The 24,017-nt window shown below is 38.5% G+C and overlaps 1 long non-coding RNA gene across 1 annotated transcript; it reads left to right on the top strand.

Annotated features, from left to right (window-relative positions):
- The first annotated feature begins 9 nt into the window (after nt 1–9).
- Nucleotides 10–23,479, top strand: LOC26527050. Its single transcript, XR_003408113.1, has 3 exons — nt 10–435; nt 485–636; nt 21,891–23,479. It is a non-coding gene; the product is annotated as an uncharacterized LOC26527050 (long non-coding RNA).
- Nucleotides 23,480–24,017: the final 538 nt, after the last annotated feature.

The following is a 24,017-nucleotide window of genomic DNA, read 5'->3' as shown; positions in this document are numbered from 1 at the left end:
ACACGGAGAGAAAGGTTTTCGTTATTTTCACTTGGATGCCAAGGACAAATCTGCTTTATTAAGTGCACGAAATACGAGTTGGTATATTGTTAGACAAACAAATGTAGAGTTCAAACATTGGCCATTATTTTTCTCAGTATTTCGTCTCCGCAAATCGAACAGCCGATTTGATTGTCACATTTTTGGAAAAGGGGAAAGCGGCGGAGGTGTCACGATGTCATCTGTATATGGGAGTCGGTGATTGGTACGAGTACGGGTTTGCTACTTAGAACCCGACCACGGAGATCCAACACTTGGTCAAGCCAAGCGAATTGGTGGGTATTAGAGGATTAGAGGAGGGTCGCCTGGGCGTTGCAGTGACTAATGGTTTAGCAACGGGCAAAATATCAGAGAGCCATGGCTTACCTCAGCAACTGACTCACCCCACCGATCGGGGTAGGTCCAAGTCAAGAAATGTGATAAGTACCACTGATATTCCATATAGGCAGGCTAATTTTTGCAGCAATGTGGTGACAACGGAACGTCTGTGTTTGGTCTTTCAACAGAAAAATGCGGCACATAAACAAAATCACAATCAAAAGCGCTGCAGAAGCAAGAGCTGAATCTGACACGCCGACCAGATTCTCGGACGCCCCAGTGAGTATCTGTGAGTATCTAGCGGATGCGTTGCTGTCCCTCAGCAAATCGGTCACCGAGAGCGTCGCACTTATTTATTTACTTTATGATTCACAGCGCGTCTCGCTCTATGGTGCGTTTAATATGCCTCGATGAGGCCTCTGACATTTCTACCCATCACTCGGCGTAAAAAGACTTCTGTTGTTTGCCAATTGTGGTCCGAAAATAGAATTTCCAGTTTCGAACATGACAGGCGGTGTGAACAAATTGACTGATATATCACAGACTTAATTAGCATATATATTAGCTCTTTTTAATTAGGTACACGGTCTTTCTTGCATGAAACGTGAAACGTGAAACATGAAACCTGAAGCGTTTACACGAGCTCGAAATAAAAGAGACAAACTAGTCGCTTAACTAAAATAATTGAGAAGCGCCGAGAAGGGCCCTTGACTCCGATTGATGGGAAGCGCGTAGAAGAGCCATTGAAACACTCAAGCGCAGCAACTCCAACGCTCAATGGCAATACGTGTAATTAAATTTAAAGCTCTACAAAATTATTGGATAAATTAAAACACAATTTTCTATATGTGTGCTAAAAATAGGCGTACTCGTAAAGCCAACTAATTTGTTGCAATATGGCTACATTACCAAAAATGTCAACACGCTTCTGTGGTGTGAAGCCATAAAAATATTAATTTGAATAGCTGTATAATTAAATAAAACTTAAGCAACATTAAAAAACCATTTTCGTAAGCCCGCTGAGTTGCGAGACAAGAGTAGAAAGAATGCCAAATGTCATTAGAACAGATTTTGGCATTTGGCACAGAGGCACAAATTTCGATATTTTCTTGTTTTATTCACAGCACAAGCGGTCTACACAAACACGAAACGAATAAATTGGATTTAAACGCTAAAAACTGTCGAAAGTCAGGTGAGGAGCAAAGAAGGCCGTGTGGGTGGACAAGCTGCTGTCATCTTAAGCAAATTTGTCGATTAGGCAAGAGGAAATAAACATTGCCGCTGCGACATATTGGTTTTTTTCCCAGATCCGCCGATATGACACGTCAGTGCGTCATCTGATGTCAAAGCGCGGAAAACTAACGACTGAGCAGAGATTATCTAAGCGCTGTGTCAATGAACCTTACGGAAGTTTGGCCCAATCTGCCATAGGTGCTCGCCAAGAATTAAATATCAATAAAGCCATAAATCTAAGCGGTTTTGGATTTATCCAATTTGCATGTGAACTTGAATAATCCGGGTGCATTGACTCGGCTGCACACCCTTGAGCGGCCAGAAAAATCAACACGGGCGTCTGATTCTGAGATACGGCAATGGATTTATGTTATGTTCAATATTTTTGGGATCGGCGCTTTCCGCGCCGTGTATTCCGCCCCGTGTATTTACAACAGCTGCAGTCTGTCCGCGCTGAAGTGCTTTGTTTTGTACAAAACTACTGCTCGAATTCAATCTGCAGACTTAGTCAAAGTCAGGCCATGTTGCTCGTATAATAGTATAATATGCAAATATACGACAGGCCTTATCAGTCCGCCTTGTTATCGCTGATGGGGCACTAGAACATCTAACAGCATAATCAAAATGATTTAATATATTTGCCCGTGCACGCAAACACACGAACTCTGCTTTTTCTCGAACTTCTACAATAAGTTTTAAAGTAGAGTCAAGTTTTTGGCGCCGTCCTAGGCCAAGAATCTGAAGAACTGTGCCTTTCTCACGCAGCTTACACTGGTTTTATCTCGCATACTGGAGTATATACTTGTATATAAGAGTATGGGGAAATGGGCCCATAAATATGCCGTCAGGCTGGCTGTCTCTGTTTTTGCCTCCGACTTATCGCTGACAGTTAACCCGCTCACGACTCCCGACTCCCGACTACCGACTCCCGATTCACTGATTCGCAGTCCCTCCGTCCGGGTGACGTCACAATGGCAATAGAAACATATGTAGGCATCGAATGTAGCCACCTCCAAACACCCCCGTTCCCGGAATATTTGAACCCATACAGATCCGAGGCCAAGGGATGTGTCGGCCGGGCTGTGATTGTGGCCCGTCAACATTCAGCCAAGTTCTCTTCATGGAATATTCCATGACATGATTCAAATATTGTCGCACAGCAAGCAGAAATCTTGGAGCTGGGGACTTGAATCTGTCCTCCCTGTAGTTGTTTATAAAGTTTTATTCTCCAGCTTATCAGGCGCCGTTCTGGGCGGACCTTTTTCGAAAATATCAGCATTTTCCAATCATTTGTAGCATTCTGCCAATAGTTTCCGGTGGCTTACCTCTCTCTACTTAGCATATAAATTATATGTAGTTCTGTTTTTGGCACGTGCTACGAAGCACTATGAAATAAATCGTTAAGTGCATTTCTGGGGCAGACAAAATTAAATTTATTCGTAAGTGCCAAGGCTAAAGGGGAAATATATAGATTATTCGTTTCCCAGAAACTGTCAAGTGTGGATTCGTGTTCAAGCAGGAGCATCCAACTGACACTCACTGAATATTGAACTTTGTTGACGGTATTATTTGCAAATGATTCCAAGAAATGCTGTCCCACAAGTGTAGGGTTATTTTATTTAATAGCTGCTGCGTCTCCCATTTCGATTTTATCAATTATTTTCACATGTAGTAATTACAGATCATGTTTTTCCTAAACACAAAATTGTATATTGTATATTGTAAGCATGGCTGTAAATGAACATGTAAATGTGCTGCCAAAAACGAGAGTTCTTACACATGGCAGTTGCCCCTATAGAAGCACATCTCTAATAAGGCAAACATGCTCTGCCACTTTTGCCAAACTGTGTATGTGCACAATTTCTCAATTAAATTCGACAGAAGATTCTGGGGGGGCTGTGCGGTGATGTATCTTGTTCTCATTATTGCTGCCAAATTACGAGCCCGTCTATGAGTAAGCAGAGACAAAGAGTCGCACCAGAAGACGACGAGCTATTTTCTATGCGATGCACACGGGTTCCCATGCTAGATTTAGCCACACAGCTGTGGCACCCCCATGCTCGCAAATAAATTCATTTCCGCATGGCTATATCTTTAGTAACACGCTCGCCTGAATTGCCGTTTAAATATTTATTAACAAGAGGGTCGCACAAAAAGGTTTATGGTTAAACAAACAGTTGCCACCAAAAGCAAAACGGTTGGGCAATAATATTTGATTTGTGGCAGCTTGGTCGCCAGTAGCTTTAAACGCTTATTTACAGTCGACATTTTCGGCTTATTGCCAAGCAGTTGACTGCACTTTTGGTTCATGCACCTTGGCAAAGGGCCAATAACTGGAGCTAAACGGCAAAACTTTTCCCGAATCAAGCCCAGAATACTTGTATCATAACTGTGGCTCTCAAACTGCTGTTTGATTTGCCTGTTTGCACAAAAGCGAGCCGGGTCGAACCAAACTTGAATACAGCTAAGCAAATATTAGCCCGGTCAGAGCAGCTCAGCCAGATAGCGAACTCGTCAGCATCGGCAGCAGCCACAAAAGAACATATTATCACTTGTGTACCAAAACATTTTTATTTATACAAGTTGCCGAAACTTTTTTTCTTATTTTTTGGTTGGTAGCTCCTTTTTGGGCGCCACTATGTCGGCATTGTAGCGCTAAATTGGTGGATGGAGTAGGATTTTCTACGGAAAGTACTCCGGCGGAAAGAGAACAAGAGTGTGGACTTCCATTGAAGAAAGTTTGTGGCAAATTGATTTAAAATAAATGGAAATACACATTGGCAGTACGTGCCTAGCTGCCAGCACAGGTGGCGTATACGTAATGCTCAGTCACTGATTTTGTCTGAATCCTACTGCCAAGTAAACCAAAGTCGAGTGGATTGGCTTTGCTTCTCGTTTATACACCTACAATACTTATGAAGTGAATTGCTTTAAGTAGTTGAGAGGCATTTGCAGTTCTGTGGGCTTTACTAGAAACCAAACAGAATGGTGGTATCAAAAGTCACCACTATATTCGAAGAATCCTATAAGGAATTAATAACTTTGTGGCCACATAAAAATATATACCATCCTATTTTACCATCCTAGTAATTCAGTTCTCGATTCAATAGAACCGGCTTGTTTGCTGACTTCATTTCCCAGCCAAGTGCATCAAATCGTGAATTTTGTATGCCATTTTGTGGCACAGGAGGGTCGCGGTAAGGGAGTGGCAAAAAGAGTGAAAACAATGGCAGTTGCGCCGGATGCACTTGCATTTGCATGTAACTTCAAGTCCATTGGGGAAACAGCGAGTTGAATTGTGTATTAAAGTTGCACAAGAGTGGCGGTTGAATCGAACTCGATTTGCGGCACACAGAAGTGCAAAAAGAAGTCCCTGGAAGAAAAAAGCTAAATTCCAATCAAAGGGATAAATAGTGATTAAAATGGAGCTAGTTTTAGTGTTTTAAAATAAATGTAGTTCATAGTTTTTTTATGCTGTGGTATATATTTTGTAATATGCCCGTAGGTTTATTTTTAGACTTCTGTTTGTTTACCTGCGACAAAAGGAAAATGGAAATATCCATAAAACTACTTTTCCCTAACCAATCCTCTTTACCCGCCCAGCCCACTATTAAACATTTCAGGCCCGGCAGCTGACGTCCTTGCTATTGAAAATTACTGGGTTTTTCCCGTTCACGCCAGAAAACCGGAAAGTGGCAGTGATGGAGCAGGGTGTGGAGTGCAGTGGTGTGACAACACTTAGGGTTAACCGCCTGCCGCCGAGCCACCCGAACCACCCACTCCACCAGAGCCACCATTGCCACCATAGCCAACGGGTCCACCCACTTCGGCCCAGCCCAAAACACTCTCGCCCAGAATGTTCTTTGCCTTTGCTTTATGGTTCATGGCGTTTTTGCCAGCCCGCCTGCATGCCAGTTTTCCATCCTGCCAGCCTTCTAGCTTGTTTGCCATCCTGCCCAGAATGCCAGAATGTTAGCCTGCCTGGCATCGTGAACGTCATCTTCATCGGGGGAATGGAAAAACTCAAGGAGTGACTAAACAGCGCTGCTGCACTGTGATTAGGTGAAGAGTTGTTCGCTAAACTGCTACTACTCGGAAAATATTTCATTGAAGACCCAGAGGAGTTTTTCAACTCAAAGGAATTAGTTTATTTTAAAGTACGATGAAAATCTCGTGCATTTCTTTCCAAACTTAAACAATTTGATACATTTTTGTAACTTAATCAATCATTCACATTGGTAGCGTAGATAGAAGGCATTCATAGCAGGTGGAAACTAATAAATTATGATTCATTCTATTCTTTATTAACTTGTAAGAAAATATTTGTTGTTTCGTGAGTTAGTAGGCCTTAGCGCTTAGACCTTCAGCGTACTTCCGGAAGCTGGAAATTTAGAGTGTCTTAGATAATTAGAATTATAAATATGGGCTAAAGTTGTTGCTTATATGCACACTTTACATATATTTTTTCGTGTTGTAAATATATCAAGCCTGTAATCCAACAAACCATGGAATCTACACCCTGCCAAACGTTGCCATCGAAGTAAGGCGAAAATTTTCAAGTGTTGACAGTATTTCTTCTGCCATCCGCAGCTGCGTGTTGGCGTGAGGAAATGAAAACCGACAACGATTATGCAACAATGCTTTCCATCTTCTTGCGGGGCTCCCAGCTTCCCATTTTCCCCATTTCCCAGCACTGTGGGTACGACGATGGAGCGCTGGCAGTGGAATATTGTTTAAAAATGCCACCGACCGAGATGGAAACTGTATAAGCACCTGTGTGCACCTGTGATTGAAATCGAAATGACACCCCCGACCGCACAGCAAACAGCAATCGATACGGAAGTGCAGCTGTGGTTCTGCTTTCGACTTATTATTTTTGGCCATTTCCCACGGCGAAATCATTCGGAATGGAAGTGGCAACAATTCCGTGCCACAAAGCTTTCAATATATTCAGGCCAATACATTTGAAACAAAGGGATGTGACTTGCATTTTAATTTTGAAAAGAATTCAAACTATTGAAATCTATATAATACAGCACAATATACTCGTTTTTAGTATCAACCATTTGTACATAATATGCAGGTTTTCCTGTAAGTTAAAGTGTAACATTTTTTTAACTAATACTTTGAAGTAAGCCTTTTCGTTTTCGGTCAAGTGTAGAGTGTGGGCGATTGGTTGGCATAGAACCAGGCAAAGTCAAGGTCGGACCCAGGGCAACTTTAGCAGCTGTTTGCGTGCGGTTGCATTTGAGGCGGAGGCCGTTGTTTTATTGCATTGTCATGTGGCAGCAATTGAATTTACTGTTGCAGCTGGAAAACATGCAACATTTTGTGGTCAAGCGCACGACACGTGCTCACCGGGGGATGTGTCGCATGTGTTGCTCTGGCTGGTCATGTTCCAACGGTCCAACGGGGCGAATGGGTGATCTGTTCAGGCCGCATTCTGACAAATTGCCGACAGAAATTTCCGCTGGATTTTCTTCTTAATGGCACATTTTCCATAAAGCTGTCAAACTCCTGACACGCTGCACTCACTCACTGACTGGCACTTTGAATTTGATCTTAGAAAAAAAAGATTTCGGCCAATTGCCAAACATTTGTATACCTATGTGGTCGCTAGTCACTGGAGTTTTTCCATGTATTTAAAAGGCGTCTGTTTTATTTACGCAAAGTTCACAGTCGAAAAGCCGATTTTTGTGTATTTTTTTTGGGTATTTCCAATTGACGCTGAGTTTTGTTTATGCTCATGCTGTTGGTTGGGAATTTTTTATTTTTTATCTTATTTTAGTGTGCTAGAAATACCACTGCCGAGGCGAATTTTAGCACAACGAATTTGGAAATACACTAACGAAGTTAGTCAACAACAAGCTTCTTGTTGATTAGTGCAATAAAATAGGGGTGGAATAAAACATCTCAGATTTGTTTTTAAAGAAATTTGAAATGGCATGTAATTTATTCTCTCAAACAGAACAGCGACTGATTTAACATTCTGTATGAATACTTCACTATTAAAGAGTATATGGACTGCAAAATAAATATTGTAGTGTGGCGAATGGACAACATTTGGAATTCCTTGAAAATATAAATTGCTACTACAGTGGGCTAAAGGTAATGGCGCTAACGTTAAACTTTATAATACTTATACTTTAGTAGATGAAAGTTCATCTTGTGGCATTTTTAATGCAAGTCATTTTCGTTTCACGCCAAATTTAATTGACTTATCTTTTTGTCCCACTGTAATTGCCCTCCAGGTCAAAGCTGCGCATGCATTCGGAGTCGGAAAAGCGAAAAATTAAAATAATAACCCAACAATAACAATAATTTCTTGTGTGGAATTAATAAATGCGTATAATAATTCCGCTGTTGGCAGCAACAAAAGCTAGCTCATAATAAATTTGTGATTCCATGTATTTGTAGTGGCACATCTGATGATTAAGTAAAACAGATTTCAAACTGCCATTTTGGGTTTCCCAGCCAACTCGCCGCGATTGCATCGGCCTTTTGGGAATTTCGAATGCGTGTAGTGGGTGTGGATTTTGGTCTAAGCCAAATTGGCTCCACTTCGATCGATTTAAGCAGCGAAGCGATAGCCACTTTGGGCAGCATAGAAATACAAATTCAACGGGTTTTAAATCGTTCATCGCATTGTCGCTGGCATCTAAGTTTTGTTTGCTTCGCTCCCCCAGCGAGAAAAGTTTAAACAATTGGCGAAAATCACACAGCAGAAATGAAAAAAGAAAAGCAAAAGAACCAAACGAGTCCCAAACAAATAATCATGCCAAACACGCCGAGCTGAACGCAAGTGTAGACTTCCACTTCCGGCGACGATGCACTGCCCATTGAGGGTCACTCAACGGCGACCTTTGCTCTTTGACAGGTCAACTGTCGCCAAGCGCTCTTGTGGGTGTACTATGACTATCGAACTCACGTTCACAGTTGAAAATAGATTTTAATTGCGGGTGGCCACACATAAATTTCAACTAAGGCAAATGAGGCCAAAATTGGCTTTTTTGGATAACCAGCATCCGGTGGATGAACAGCGAAAAATGCGAATGCAAATTGATGTGATTAAAATATTATCGAAATCAAAATATTTCTTGTATCGCTTTTTGAATAAATGGAAGAGCGACTGATGAAAGGAAATGGCACCTAATAATGTGCTTTTGTTCTAATTGATTTGAATAGGAATTCCAAAGCTGTGAGTAATACATATATGAAACCGAAACTAAATACTATTTGCCGTGCATGAGCAAGTTGTTTGTGAGATGACCTAACCGGGCAGGGTTCACTGCACTTGACAATGCATCTGGGCCCTATCTTCGGCCTGGCCCTTAAGCTGAGTGCTTTTTGGACTTGACGTCTGGCAGATGTCTCTATCGTCATCAGATGGCTGAACTTTGGCCAATTGCTACTGCTGAGTGGGGTGACGACTGGTTTTGTTTGCCCAGCTTTGAATGGGCTTGGCGACCAGGTGTCTCTTGACCACATTGGACACTGCCGCTTGGAAACGATGGAGACCGATAGTTAATTGCTCATGACGGTTTCTTTTATACGTCGTCAAACGTTTAATGTGGAGCCAACTGCCTTTGGGTAAAATAATAAAAAAACACAAGCCAAAACCGAAAAGTGCCTACTCATTTCACGATCTGAAACTGGGTAAAGGGCAAGACGCAAATAAACTTCGAACAGCATTTGGCATTTGAATATTAATGACTGCGCTTCGGGTAATGGCAATAAAGGATTTTGTTGGGCATTTAGCGTTGTTAATATGAAGATAATTGTGCCAGTTAAAGCAATTATAACTCATGTTGCATGAGTAATAGTCAGCCCCGTCGTAGTGGAAAACAATTTCACATAAGTAATTTGAATGATTTGTGGGCTCGTGGGCTTATTAATGAGTACCTTTCCGTTTTTGGCGTCAGTACGCTTTCCGCCTTTATTTTTTTAATGTATTCCGAAATTGCCTTATCAATTCTTGCCTTTCTGCGGACCATTTACTTTTTATTTCCAGATGTGTCGCAAGATAGCTTCCGCATTTTACTCATTGCAATGCAAAAGAGGTGCCACATCTCCATTGCACTCGGCCGCAAATGAAAATAAAAGAGCAGTTCGATGCGAACAATAGAGCCGCCACACGAATGCTGTGCAGAATGCCAGGCCGCCCTAAAACCACTTCCGCTGTTGCTGCTGCACGTAATGCCCTGATCCGCTTCCAAATCGGGGATGTCGGTGAGGTCGGGGATATTGGGGATGTCGGGAATATCGGGGAAGCCAATAAACGCGACAACTGATTCGCATTCCAAATGAGAGGCGCGCGTGCTGGGAGCATTGAGCCCTTTTTTAGGCGTCTATAAATGCCAATATCATTTGATTTTACAAATCCCATGGAAAGTGGAAGTGTACCTATGGATTAGCGCTCGGTTTGCGGAATGAATGGCTATTGTTAGGCGTGTCTCTTTATGCGGATTTGGGATTTCATTTGAATTTTCATGTCGCTGGTCACGCACCGACAGAATTTACAGGTCAATGAGCACAGATCACGCTTTTAAGAGGTATACCTCCATTGTTGGGCCTTTGCAGAAATAATAAAAATATTCTGAAATTTTTATTTTAATATCAAATCTTTGTTAGTTATTATTTGTATCATATATAACAAATCCAACATATTTTGAGCATGCTAAATTAATTTACTATTCTGTTAGGTAAGTGCATACAGCGGTCGACTTGAGCACTAGTTTTAAAACTATTTTAGGCATTGCCATTTCGGAGGCGTGTTATGTGCGGATTTTAATTATTTAAAATGCAAATTTATTTTTGATTCAAGTCCACAATAACTGATTGTATTCGCTTAAGAAACGGCAATAAGCTAAAACATGTTTGCAGTCTTTTGACGCCCAATACATGTGTCGGATATTTATCACTCCCTTTTTTTATCTTGAAGAAATTCGCCCATCGACAGGGCTGGAAAATCTTGAACTGCTGAGAAGCATTTAAATAAACATTATAGAATTTCGCCAAATTAGATAAATTATACACTAGCTATTTTATTTCACCATGACTTCGCACAAGCTACGGAAAAAGAAAAAAATTTCCAGCTTAGGTTAAATGGAATTTTCCATTAGGGATTCCCATAAAAACCAAAGAATAACGATTAGGCAAAGCAGCTAGCATTGGACACTTCTTCGAAGTTGAGATATCGCGAATTGTGTGCTTTGCGTTTTAAGGCATCCCTCGTCAAAGGAAACATGTGTTTGCATAAAATAAGACCAAATGACCTAATAAATATTTATGAAATCGATTGGGGGAGCAAGGGGAAAGACCAGAGAAACTTGTATAATAAGATTTCCTAAAAATAAAGCCTCAAGTCAAATTAAAAGCCGTCAGCGCGTAAACTCGAAATCCAGATAGTTCGATTGCCAGACAACTTGGCGACGCAAGAAGCCGACTTTGAAGTCTTGGTAACTGGTTATGCGCAGAACTCTTGGTCAGTCGAAGGCAAACTGGGACCACGGAAACTATTCACAAATGCCGTTAAGGCTCGAGAGTCTAAAAATCTGAAGTGGACGATTTCTATTCGATCTCGGGCTGATTCAATGGACCCGCCTCTTGCTCCGCTTAATTACCCATTTCGTCAACGATACGCTCAATGGTTTTGATTAAATTATTTGCCAGCCCCACAAACGGCAAACAAAAAGTGACAAAGTGCAGGCAACAATCTGTCGGACTGGCCCACGAAAGCCAACAACGAAATACACACATCAAATCAAATTAGGCTTTGTGAATCGAGAAACGGCCAACAGAAATGGACACTTTCGTGGCTTATGTCATCCACGATGAGTTGCAGTGGCTAGATAATAACTAGATAAAACACAGTACATAGTTTAAAGCAAATATGGTTGATTTGCTGGCGCAGAGATTGAAAAGTTGGCTAAGTCAGTGGGCAGAGACGAATGCCAGCGATCGCACCCACAAAAACGGAAAATGCGAAATTGTCACGTCAATAAAAAATATTACCAACAAATGGCTCAAGCCCACAAATCTCAAATTACATAAAGCCGTCTAGAAATTGCATACATTTATTCAGCGAGTCATTTTAAGAGATGTATGCCAAAGGGTCATTATATTACCGGAAGTCGTGGGTCTATCACCCGCTATAGGAATATTCTATAAAATGCATTTTTCGTAGACACTTTGCACGGAATATGTTGCTATTGGCCACCTGAGTTGGGATGCCAAGATGTAAAGTGAAGGAAAATAAGGAATAAAACGAAGGAGTGCTCCAAGTGCACTTTGGCTCAGAGTCCTTGTGAATCTGAGGCCGAATTAAAAAAGAGTAGGGGTAACGATAACTTTTGGAGTGGCTACAGCTATTCACTTTCCTTCATTATTTTAGAATAGCTTTAATGCTATCAGCTTACTAGCAAGCGAAACAGGATTTATAAGCTCAGTAGTAGTAAGTATAAGATAAACAAATTTGGAGTGTTGGCTATTGTTTTTTTTTCCGGGGACCAGCTTGTTTACCAATTGAGCTTTTTATTATTGTTGAGTTGTACAAAATCCCTTGAAATGAAAGAAAAACTTTCAGATCCTTCATTCAAACACCCGTAAAGTTAAATGAAATCGTCGTTAGCCAATAAATTTGATATAAAACCACTTTTAAAGTTTTTTTTCATGTTTTTTGTTTGGGTTCCCATCTGTTTTTCTTTTTCCCGCTGTCTTCCTGCTTTCAGATAAGAGAAAACTTTTCGGATAATGAATTTATACCTTTTTGTGGCTGAAACAATTTCCGCACGGCTCAGGTCAAAGGGCACGTGGGAAAAACAGTGCCTTAAACTGAAAGAGCTAGAGAAAGTCGAGTCTACGCATTCGAAAGTGAAAGAAGAGAACGGTTCTCGATTTAGAGTCATTAGCTGTTTATAAATAGAGTGCATTCCCACTTTCGGAATGGCTAATGTGGTAAAACAATACAACACAATCGATACCCGTTCCCCAGGCATCGAAGCCATTGCAAAGTCGCGACTTTCTTGAGTCTGTTCAAGCGACAGCTGGCAATTTAATGAAATTTATGCGACAGCGTCTCAGTCTTAGTCTGTCGATTCGAGTTGATCGATTTGCGTCGCTCGCCGCTCGCCGCTGATTGATTTTTCAGTCTTGGATTCGCTCGCAGTTTAATTGCCCGTCCGCCTGAACTTGGGCCATCCAACACACACGCCCGTGGAAATTTTCGCACTTTATGCGAGTATTTAAAAGGCAAATTCATGGCAATATAAACCAGCGCACATCAATCAAAACGAGGAGCCAGCCAACCAGCCAGCCAGCCAAGCAGTCAGTCGGCCACTCGGCCAGCAGTCAAAGGTTCAAAGTATCGATTGAAGGCAAAACGCGACTGCAGTTGGCCAGACGAGCAATGAATGCAAAACTGTTCGGCGTGCTCCGCCATTGACAATGGCATTGACGCAACCAAAACTCTTCTGTTTTATTTTCTGTGCTATTTTTTTTACTACATAACGGAAATGCCGTTGCTCTACTAATTCTGCAATGCCCAGGTGGCACAGTGGTCTCTCGAGAATACCCGATATTGATATTTATACTTTAGAGCATATATATATAGGGCATATTGATTTAATAACCAAATTATTATTCTTTCATGGGTTATGTCATAAGTAATGGTTAAGTAAAGAACAAAAAATAAATAAAACTTGAAAAATAAAAACATATCTTTCGACATTAAGTATTAAATCTTTGCTAAATACTTTTTTCATATAAAATAGCGAGATGTTGCTTTTTTTGTTTAATAATTCAAGTGACTACTGTACATTTCGTGCCTTTCTGCCTTCACGTGCTCGCAGAATGATTTCGTAATAGCTCTACGCATACGCACAGCCATCGAGTGCGAGCAAAGTGTAAAGTGTTCGGGCTAAATCAGATGAAGTGTAAATTAGAGAATGTGGAAGCTGGCAGCTCTCGTGGCGAATTGAATCCAATTGAAATGTGGACATCTAGTGCAATTGCCGGTCATGGGGGCCAGTTTGGCTGAAGGATGAGAGCGGGTTTCCCTGCCGAATGCTCGAACTTCTCCATTTGAAATTAACAATTTACCTAATCCAGCAACCAGTGCGGAAACCTTTTCAAATTGCTTTCTCAGCCGGTTAAATAGCTACGAAAAAGTTGCCCAATGCCAATGCCTTTCTTCCTCCGACCCGAAATTCCAGTCATCAAAAGGACTTGGGCCCCGTAAAGTGGCTTTAAAACTGCGCACTTGAAATTGACGTCAGAGACCTAAGCCTTATCCTTCAAGGCGGCAAGAAATCTCCTTCTGCCATGTCTTCACTTCCTTCCCCGTCACCGCCAGCAATTTCAATTAATTTCAGAATCAACTGAGCGCGAGTCATATTTCTCAGTCCGGCTGCTTCACCGTCGCTGGAAATGCACGAGCCGGAAAAGCGATGAAAACTCAACAGTTTCCCACAGCTTTGCACTATTTTGCACACAGTTTTGTTCCATTTTGCAATCTGTAATGGAAAATCTAAATGATGAAAACCTTTTGTGTGTTACGTCGCAGTGTTAGAAACTTTAATTGCACAGCGCCACTGAAATGGCCGCCACCAACCGCGTTTTCCACCACTTTGTTCTTGAGGACAGGGTTAATTATGCCAAAATATTTTGTCAGCTTCACGTGGCAAGGGGAATTTGTCGTTGACAAAAGGACATTAGCCGGCATTGTAGCGAGGCTTGTGAAATCAGAACTTCCTTTGGCCGCCGGCTTTGTCCTTGATCCTGCCACCTCCCATTTGTCGAGCTCTCATCCTGGCGTATACGTAATGTCGGCGACTTAAGGTCGGCAGATTGCTTATACGCCATGTGGGTCAATGAATTAGCGACGCTTGTCGTCGTAAAAATTACTTTTTCGTTTTATTCGTTTATTTATTTGTTTTGTGTGCCATTTGTTAGGCCTTACAAATGTAAAACTGCAATGACGTAGTCCGCGATTTGATAAGGTTTATTTATAGCACTAGGAATAGGAATACTTATTTATAGCATTTATGTAAATAATCCAAATATCTAAGAATTAATTGTCATAAAATTAAACTCGTTTTTAATTAACCTACTTATTTTATATTAAAAAAATTACATAAATTCTAGGAACTTTGTTTTATCAATTATTTTATCAGTGTTCATTATCTTAGCTAGTTGGGTCTACTGTTTTCAATGAATGGGCATTTCCCTAAGATAAGGTTTTAATTTTAGTCAGCTATGTCATTTATAGCAATGTAAATATAAAAACTGGAATCCGATAGCTACGATGCCAATGATTAGTTTAGTCTTTTTGTCAGCGACTTTCTCGAAACGAAACGAAACGAAACAGTTCTGATTTAATTTTGTTTACTCTGCGAAGTGCCAGGGGAATCCCTGCCAGCTGCTAAAAGGCTTTGCGTGTTCCATTTTCCGGCTAAATGGAATGGCAAGGGGATGCATAAGAATATAAAGTATAATAAGTTCCCCCTCATTACACACTCGCGGCAGCCAAACGTTTGCTCTGCGGTCCACCCATTCGAATTAAATGCTACTCATTGCACTTGCTCATTAGAAAATATTTGCACATATAATTACTTGCACTTCCCAGCCGCCTCAGTCGCCTCAGTCGCCCGATATCTTCCCATGAACATGGGCATTATGCATTATGCAAGCTCACATCTCTACTCACGCGATGTCGGTCTCAAATCAACGCAACGCGTCGCAGATTGCATTTCAAAGGCATTTTAATTGCACGTGAGTGAAAGGCGGTGGGGAAAGGGGAAATGTGGGGAATCATCGGGAGAATGTCAAGGCGTTGGGAAAGTTCTATGATGCAATGGGAGTGAAAGTCGGAGGCAATGGAACTTTGAGAGCCGCGTTCGTTCACCTGAATCTCTGCGCCCCGTTGATTTGCTCACTTTGATTTCATTTGAACAGCAGCTGGCGGCATCTTTGTGGCTCCATTTTCGTACGAGTGCACTGTAAAAAATAAACTGTGTGACTGTGTAAGGCATTAAGCCTTATTTAGAGAGACATTTTCTATTACTAAGGAAAAGAGCAATACAATTGCCAGATTTTTTATATATGAAATGAAGTTAAAACTATAGCAAATGATTTGAACTACACTTTTATTTAGAGAATTTTCGCACCTATCGTGCACGAGCATCGCGAAATGTTTTCATGGATCTCTCCCCTCTCATTGTGATTTATTTGTTCTGTCGATTATGGCCGCGAATTCGTGCAAATAAGATAAATGGAATTGTCAGAATTGTTGTGATTGCTTGATTGTCATGTTACTGTCAGCACTGTGTTTTAACTCCTTAAAGAGTGCTCAGAAAAATACTGCCATTAATAAAGAGTTCCGATTCACTTAAGTTATTCATGCTGAAATTGCTGAGTAAGAGGGACGAGTGGGTTGATTTCCAGAACCAAAATCAATTTCCTGTCCAGTTGGAAAACTTAGCTTTCTGCTTCTTTTTGCATACATTTTATATTACCCGGAACAATAGTTATACCCGTTACTCCTAGAGTAAAAGGGTATACTAGATTCGTTGAAAAGTATGTAACAGGCAGAAGGAAGCGTTTCCGACCATATAAAGTATATATATTCTTGATCAGGATCAATAGCACAGTCGAACTGGCCATGTCCGTCTGTCCGTCCGTATGAACGCCTCGATCTCAGGAACAACAAAAGCTAGAATGTTGAGATTAAATGAGAATGTTGAGATAATTTTGTTCTAGAAATTCAAAAAAATTAAGAACTGTTCCAAGGCTGAAGCTCTAAACTCCATAACTCAACTTATCTTAATCGCATTTTGAAGTGGCATACCTCTAAATGTTTCTGAAGCAATTCTCTAAATAACTGCATTTAAATTTAAAAATGCATTTTTTTTTTAATTTTTTTGCTATATTTTTCATGTGAGAATTTTTGGAAATTCAAAAAATTAAGAAATGTCCCGAAGCTGAAGTTCTAAACTCCATAACTCAACTTATCTTAATCGGATTTTGAAGTGGCATACCTCTAAATGTTTCTGGAGCAATTCTCTAAATAACTGCATTTAAATTTAAAAATGCATTTTTTTTAAATTTTTTTGCTATTTTTTTCATGTGAAACGTTGTGGAAATTCAAAAAATTAATAAATGGCCTACAGCTGAAGTTCTAAACTCCATAACTCAACTTATCTTAATCGGATTTTGAAGTGGCATACCTCTTAATGTTTCTGGAGCAATTCTCTAAATAACTGCATTTAAATTTAAAAATGCAATTTTTTAAAATTTTTTTTTAATTTTTTTCATGTGAGATTTTGTGGAAATTCAAAAAATTAAGAAATGTCCCAAAGCTGAAGTTCTAAACTCCATAACTCAACTTATCTTAATCGGATTTTGAAGTGGCATACCTCTAAATGTTTCTGGAGCAATTCTCTAAATAACTGCATTTAAATTTAAAAATGCAATTTTTTAAAATTTTTTTGTAATTTTTTTCATGTGAGGTTTTGTGGAAATTCAAAAAATTAAGAACTGTTCCAAGGCTGACGCTCTAAACTCCATAACTCAACTTATCTTAATCGGATTTTGAAGTGGCATACCTCTAAATGTTTCTGGAGCAATTCTCTAAATAACTGCATTTAAATTTAAAAATGCCATTTTTTAAATTTTTTTTGTAATTTTTTTCATGTGAGATTTTGTGGAAATTCAAAAAATTAAGAAATGGCCCACAGCTGAAGTTCTAAACTCCATAACTCAACTTATCTTAATCGGATTTTGAAGTGGCATACCTCTAAATGTTTCTGGAGCAATTCTCTAAATAACTGCATTTAAATTTAAAAATGCATTTTTTTTTAATTTTTTTGCTATTTTTTTCATGTGAAACGTTGTGGAAATTCAAAAAATTAATAAATGGCCTACAGCTGAAGTTCTAAACTCCATAACTCAACTTATCTTAATCGGATTTTGAAGTGGCATACCTCTTAATGTTTCTGGAGCAATTCTCTAAATAACTGCATTTAAATTTAAAAATGCAATTTTTTAAAATTTTTTTGTAATTTTTTTCATGTGAGATTTTGTGGAAATTCAAAAAATTAAGAAATGTCCCAAAGCTGAAGTTCTAAACTCCATAACTCAACTTATCTTAATCGGATTTTGAAGTGGCATACCTCTAAATGTTTCTGGAGCAATTCTCTAAATAACTGCATTTAAATTTAAAAATGCAATTTTTTAAAATTTTTTTGTAATTTTTTTCATGTGAGGTTTTGTGGAAATTCAAAAAATTAAGAACTGTTCCAAGGCTGACGCTCTAAACTCCATAACTCAACTTATCTTAATCGGATTTTGAAGTGGCATACCTCTAAATGTTTCTGGAGCAATTCTCTAAATAACTGCATTTAAATTTAGAAATTAAATTTTTTTCAATTTTTTTGCTATTTTTTTCATGTGAGACGTTGTGGAAATTCAAAAAATTAAGAAATGTCCCACAGCTGAAGTTCTAAACTCCATAACTCAACTTATTTTAATCGGATTTTGAAGTGGCTTACCTCTAAATGTTTCTGGAGCAATTCTCTAAATAACTGCATTTAAATTTCAAAATGCAATTTTTTAAAATTTTTTTGTAATTTTTTTCATGTGAGATTTTGTGGGAATTCAAAAAATTAAGAAATGGCCCACAGCTGAAGTTCTAAACTCCATAACTCAACTTATCTTAATCGGATTTTGAAGTGGCATACCTCTAAATTTTTCTGGAGCAATTCTCTAAATATCTGCATTTAAATTTAAAAACGCAATTTTTAAAAATTTTTTTGTAATTTTTTTCATGTGAGATTTTTCATGTGAGATTCAAAAAATTAAGAAATGGCCCACAGCTGAAGTTCCAAACTCCATAACTCAACTTATCTTAATCGGATTTTGAAGTGGCGTACCTCTAAATGTTTCTGGAGCAATTGTCTAAATAACTGCATTTAAATTTAAAAATGCAATTTTTTAAAATTTTTTTTGTAATTTTTCTCATGTGAGGTTTTGTGGAAATTCAAAAAATTAAGAACTGTTCCAAGGCTGAAGCTCTAAACTCCATAACTCAACTTATCTTAATCGGATTTTGAAGTGGCATACCTCTAAATGTTTCTGAAGCAATTCTCTAAATAACTGCATTTAAATTTAAAAATGCATTTTTTTTTAATTTTTTTGCTATATTTTTCATGTGAGAATTTTTGGAAATTCAAAAAATTAAGAAATGTCCCGAAGCTGAAGTTCTAAACTCCATAACTCAACTTATCTTAATCGGATTTTGAAGTGGCATACCTCTAAATGTTTCTGGAGCAATTCTCTAAATAACTGCATTTAAATTTAAAAATGCAATTTTTTAAAATTTTTTTGTAATTTTTTTCATGTGGGATTTTGTGGAAATTCAAAAAATTAAGAAATGGCCCACAGCTGAAGTTCTAAACTCCATAACTCAACTTATCTTAATCGGATTTTGAAGTGGCATACCTCTAAATGTTTCTGGAGCAATTCTCTAAATAACTGCGTTTAAATTTAAAAATGCAATTTTTTAAAATTTTTTTGTAATTTTTTTCATGTGAGGTTTTGTGGAAATTCAAAAAATTAAGAACTGTTCCAAGGCTGAAGTTCTAAACTCCATAACTCAACTTATCTTAATCGGATTTTGAAGTGGCATACCTCTAAATGTTTCTGGAGCAATTCTCTAAATAACTGCATTTAAATTTAAAAATGCAATTTTTTAAAATTTTTTTGTAATTTTTTTCATGTGGGATTTTGTGGAAATTCAAAAAATTAAGAAATGGCCCACAGCTGAAGTTCTAAACTCCATAACTCAACTTATCTTAATCGGATTTTGAAGTGGCATACCTCTAAATGTTTCTGGAGCAATTCTCTAAATAACTGCGTTTAAATTTAAAAATGCAATTATTTAAAAATTTTTTTGTAATTTTTTTCATGTGAGGTTTTGTGGAAATTCAAAAAATTAAGAAATGTCCCGAAGCTGAAGTTCTAAACTCCATAACTCAACTTATCTTAATCGGATTTTGAAGTGGCATACCTCTAAATGTTTCTGGAGCAATTCTCTAAATAACTGCATTTAAATTTAAAAATGCAATTTTTTAAAATTTTTTTGTAATTTTTTTCATGTGAGGTTTTGTGGAAATTCAAAAAATTAAGAACTGTTCCAAGGCTGACGCTCTAAACTCCATAACTCAACTTATCTTAATCGGATTTTGAAGTGGCATACCTCTAAATGTTTCTGGAGCAATTCTCTAAATAACTGCATTTAAATTTGTAATTAAATTTTTTTCAATTTTTTTGCTATTTTTTTCATGTGAGACGTTGTGGAAATTCAAAAAATTAAGAAATGTCCCACAGCTGAAGTTCTAAACTCCATAACTCAACTTATTTTAATCGGATTTTGAAGTGGCTTACCTCTAAATGTTTCTGGAGCAATTCTCTAAATAACTGCATTTAAATTTCAAAATGCAATTTTTTAAAATTTTTTTGTAATTTTTTTCATGTGAGATTTTGTGGGAATTCAAAAAATTAAGAAATGGCCCACAGCTGAAGTTCTAAACTCCATAACTCAACTTATCTTAATCGGATTTTGAAGTGGCATACCTCTAAATTTTTCTGGAGCAATTCTCTAAATATCTGCATTTAAATTTAAAAACGCAATTTTTAAAAATTTTTTTGTAATTTTTTTCATGTGAGATTTTTCATGTGAGATTAAAAAAATTAAGAAATGGCCCACAGCTGAAGTTCCAAACTCCATAACTCAACTTATCTTAATCGGATTTTGAAGTGGCGTACCTCTAAATGTTTCTGGAGCAATTGTCTAAATAACTGCATTTAAATTTAAAAATGCAATTTTTTAAAATTTTTTTTGTAATTTTTCTCAGGTGAGGTTTTGTGGAAATTCAAAAAATTAAGAACTGTTCCAAGGCTGAAGCTCTAAACTCCATAACTCAACTTATCTTAATCCGATTTTGAAGTGGCATACCTCTAAATGTTTCTGAAGCAATTCTCTAAATAACTGCATTTAAATTTAAAAATGCATTTTTTTTTAAATTTTTTTGCTATATTTTTCATGTGAGAATTTTTGGAAATTCAAAAAATTAAGAAATGTCCCGAAGCTGAAGTTCTAAACTCCATAACTCAACTTATCTTAATCGGATTTTGAAGTGGCATACCTCTAAATGTTTCTGGAGCAATTCTCTAAATAACTGCATTTAAATTTAAAAATGCAATTTTTTAAAATTTTTTTGTAATTTTTTTCATGTGGGATTTTGTGGAAATTCAAAAAATTAAGAAATGGCCCACAGCTGAAGTTCTAAACTCCATAACTCAACTTATCTTAATCGGATTTTGAAGTGGCATACCTCTAAATGTTTCTGGAGCAATTCTCTAAATAACTGCGTTTAAATTTAAAAATGCAATTTTTTAAAATTTTTTTGTAATTTTTTTCATGTGAGGTTTTGTGGAAATTCAAAAAATTAAGAACTGTTCCAAGGCTGAAGCTCTAAACTCCATAACTCAACTTATCTTAATCGGATTTTGAAGTGGCATACCTCTAAATGTTTCTGGAGCAATTCTCTAAATAACTGCATTTAAATTTAAAAATGCAATTTTTTAAAATTTTTTTGTAATTTTTTTCATGTGAGGTTTTGTGGAAATTCAAAAAATTAAGAACTGTTCCAAGGTTGAAGCTCTAAACTCCATAACTCAACTTATCTTAATCGGATTTTGAAGTGGCATACCTCTAAATGTTTCTGGAGCAATTCTCTAAATAACTGCATTTAAATTTAAAAATGCAATTTTTTAAATTTTTTTGTAATTGTTTTCATGTGAGATTTTGTGGAAATTCAAAAAATTAAGAAATGTCCCAAAGCTGAAGCTCTAAACTTCATAACTCAACTTATCTTAATCGGATTTTGAAGTGGCATACCTCTAAATGTTTCTGGAGCAATTCTCTAAATAACTGCATTTAAATTTAAAAATGCAATTTTTTAAAATTTTTTTGTAATTTTTTTCATGTGAGATTTTGTGGAAATTAAAAAAAATTTTTTTTTAATTTTTCCTACTGTTTTATAAATGTTGAAATTTCTCGTTCGCACTTCCTCTGGCTGAGTAACGGGTATCTGATATTCGGGAAACTCGACTATTGCATTCTATCTCGTTTTTTCGTCAAAGTTTTTCAAGCTATTGTTCAGCTGCAAATATTTAAGTTTTGACTAACTACATTTTTAAATTTGACTTCAGTTTGTAAGGTCCAATATAAAGCTGTAGAGGCACTGAATCCACTGCTCTTTCGCATGTCAGTTGAGTTTGAAACACACTCGTACCACACCAGACACCAAGTGGGCCCAAATCAGAAGAACGGAAGGGGGAGCCCCCATAGCCAAGCAATTTGTGTCGTTTTTGCCGTCTCATTTGGCACACGGCCAGTGCATTGGGCCAAAATGCAATCGAGTGCACGCCCGTCTGCCAGCCTGCGATTCCGAGCGACTCCGCGTGTCCGGCCCCCTCGCAACTATAAATTACATTCCATTAAAAAATCATGCCGCGGCGCACAAATCAACATCAACTCAATGAACATAAATTGCCAAGTCGAGCTGCTGGAGCGCGGGGTACGTAAAAAATGGGGGTGGTTGACAATCGCTGGGCGGCGCTAACGGATCGATCGACCTTCACATTGGCCGCCATGGCGACAACGCACATGGCCCAAAATGCACACAAACAGGGCCAAAAAGAAAGAGGGGAATGGCCAAATGACAGGACTTTGTACTGAACGGCCAAGCGGTCTACAGTGGGCATACGAAGTGCCAGATCGGGTGAATTAGGTATGAGATTATATAAGAGAATTTAAAATTTAAAATGTAAGTTGACGCTGTGTAAAATAAAGAATATATTTTCAAAGCCATTTAATGAAATAACGCTTTTGATTAGTACACTAAAGCATCTATACATTTACAAATATTTTTAAAATGAAAGCAATATATAAGGTAGTTTACTTTTTGTCGGTGTAAGATTTCACCTATTTTAAATTATCAGCCTGGTCGATTCATCCATAAGTCCCGCATTGGTCATAAATCTCGCAGATAGTGCTGCTATCTTAATTGGTCCTGTCCACGGTGCGGCTAACGTAACGCATTTGGGAGCTGTCCGACGTGGATTCCGGTGCCTCCGAGGTTTCCATTTGATGGCCACTGGCCTTCCAGTGGATCCAGAGTTCGTTTTGAGCTATTTCTGCTGCGTGGGCGTTTGTGACACGCAGCTAGTTTTGTTATTGTGCCCCCGAGTGATGTTTGCAGCTAATTAGAAACGCCCCATACGCCCTCACATGTGCCCAGCAAAAGCAATCTGCAATTACAGCTCTTGGGAAGGAGAGGATGTCTCAGGACATGTGCGAAATAAGTGCCAAATGATTTGGCTTTCGGAGCGGGCATGTAATTAATGGAGCGTGGCTTGAAATATGCAAAGCTCAATCAACTGCATTACGCAGACCTGGAATCCCGCTAGCCCGCCCAGATCTTTTGCCCTCCTCCCACGGTGAGTCCATTTCCGCCCGAACACGTTGTGTGCAACCCCATCCACTTCCTCCTCGGCGCCACATGACGTGCCGTTGATATTTATGCCGTCGCCATTGTCGTCTCAGTTCTCGGAACTTCATTCAGCATCCCCTCCAGCTCGGAATTCAGGACGCAGGACTCGCTTCTCCTTTGAGCGTAATCAGCAACGTGCCAGGGTAAGGTAAAATCACTATCGCACCGCAGGAAGTCGAAGGATACAATGTATGTTCAATGCACTGGAAATAATGGGATTTCAACCTTTCGGCGAGTAATGCAATTTGAGCTGAAATAAATATTCATGAAATACAACTGCCCCATTTAATATTCCTAAGATTAATTTCAAATATTATATGTTTTTATTGGGCTAATAGCATTTTCATCTTGAATGTTTGAACGTGAACTGTTTTTCACCTTGTGTTCGTTGGCGGCAGAATGATGGGAAGGTGGCGAAAGGATGCGAGCCCTGCTGAATCTAGTTTAGAAACGTTGCAGGACAAGATCCTGTCGGCAACGTGATGATGTTTACATCCTATGCAAATACAATTAATTCCACTTTTGTGGACAATCTTTGTGCCAGCAGGTCTGTGGGGGCGAGTGCAAGTGTGACACAGGAAATGTTGACACTGCCACGGGCATTGTAGATCAGGATGCCAAATGCCAGAACCCTTTTGTTGGATTTTCCTGCTGGTCCTCTTTGTGGCTGTTAACCCCGAACACGAACACTTCGAAATTTCCTTTTTATCTTTAGTCGAAGGCAATCGATGACGCAATGGTATAAACAAGTCGTTCATCCCAGCGCTATAAAAATTATCTTACATTTTAGGATTAGGATTATGCTACAATATT

The sequence above is a fragment of the Drosophila erecta genome, unplaced genomic scaffold (assembly GCF_003286155.1).
Source record: "Drosophila erecta strain 14021-0224.00,06,07 unplaced genomic scaffold, DereRS2 tig00000000-arrow-pilon, whole genome shotgun sequence".
Lineage (NCBI taxonomy): Eukaryota > Metazoa > Arthropoda > Insecta > Diptera > Drosophilidae > Drosophila > Drosophila erecta.
This window is presented reverse-complemented; position numbering and strand designations above follow the sequence as displayed.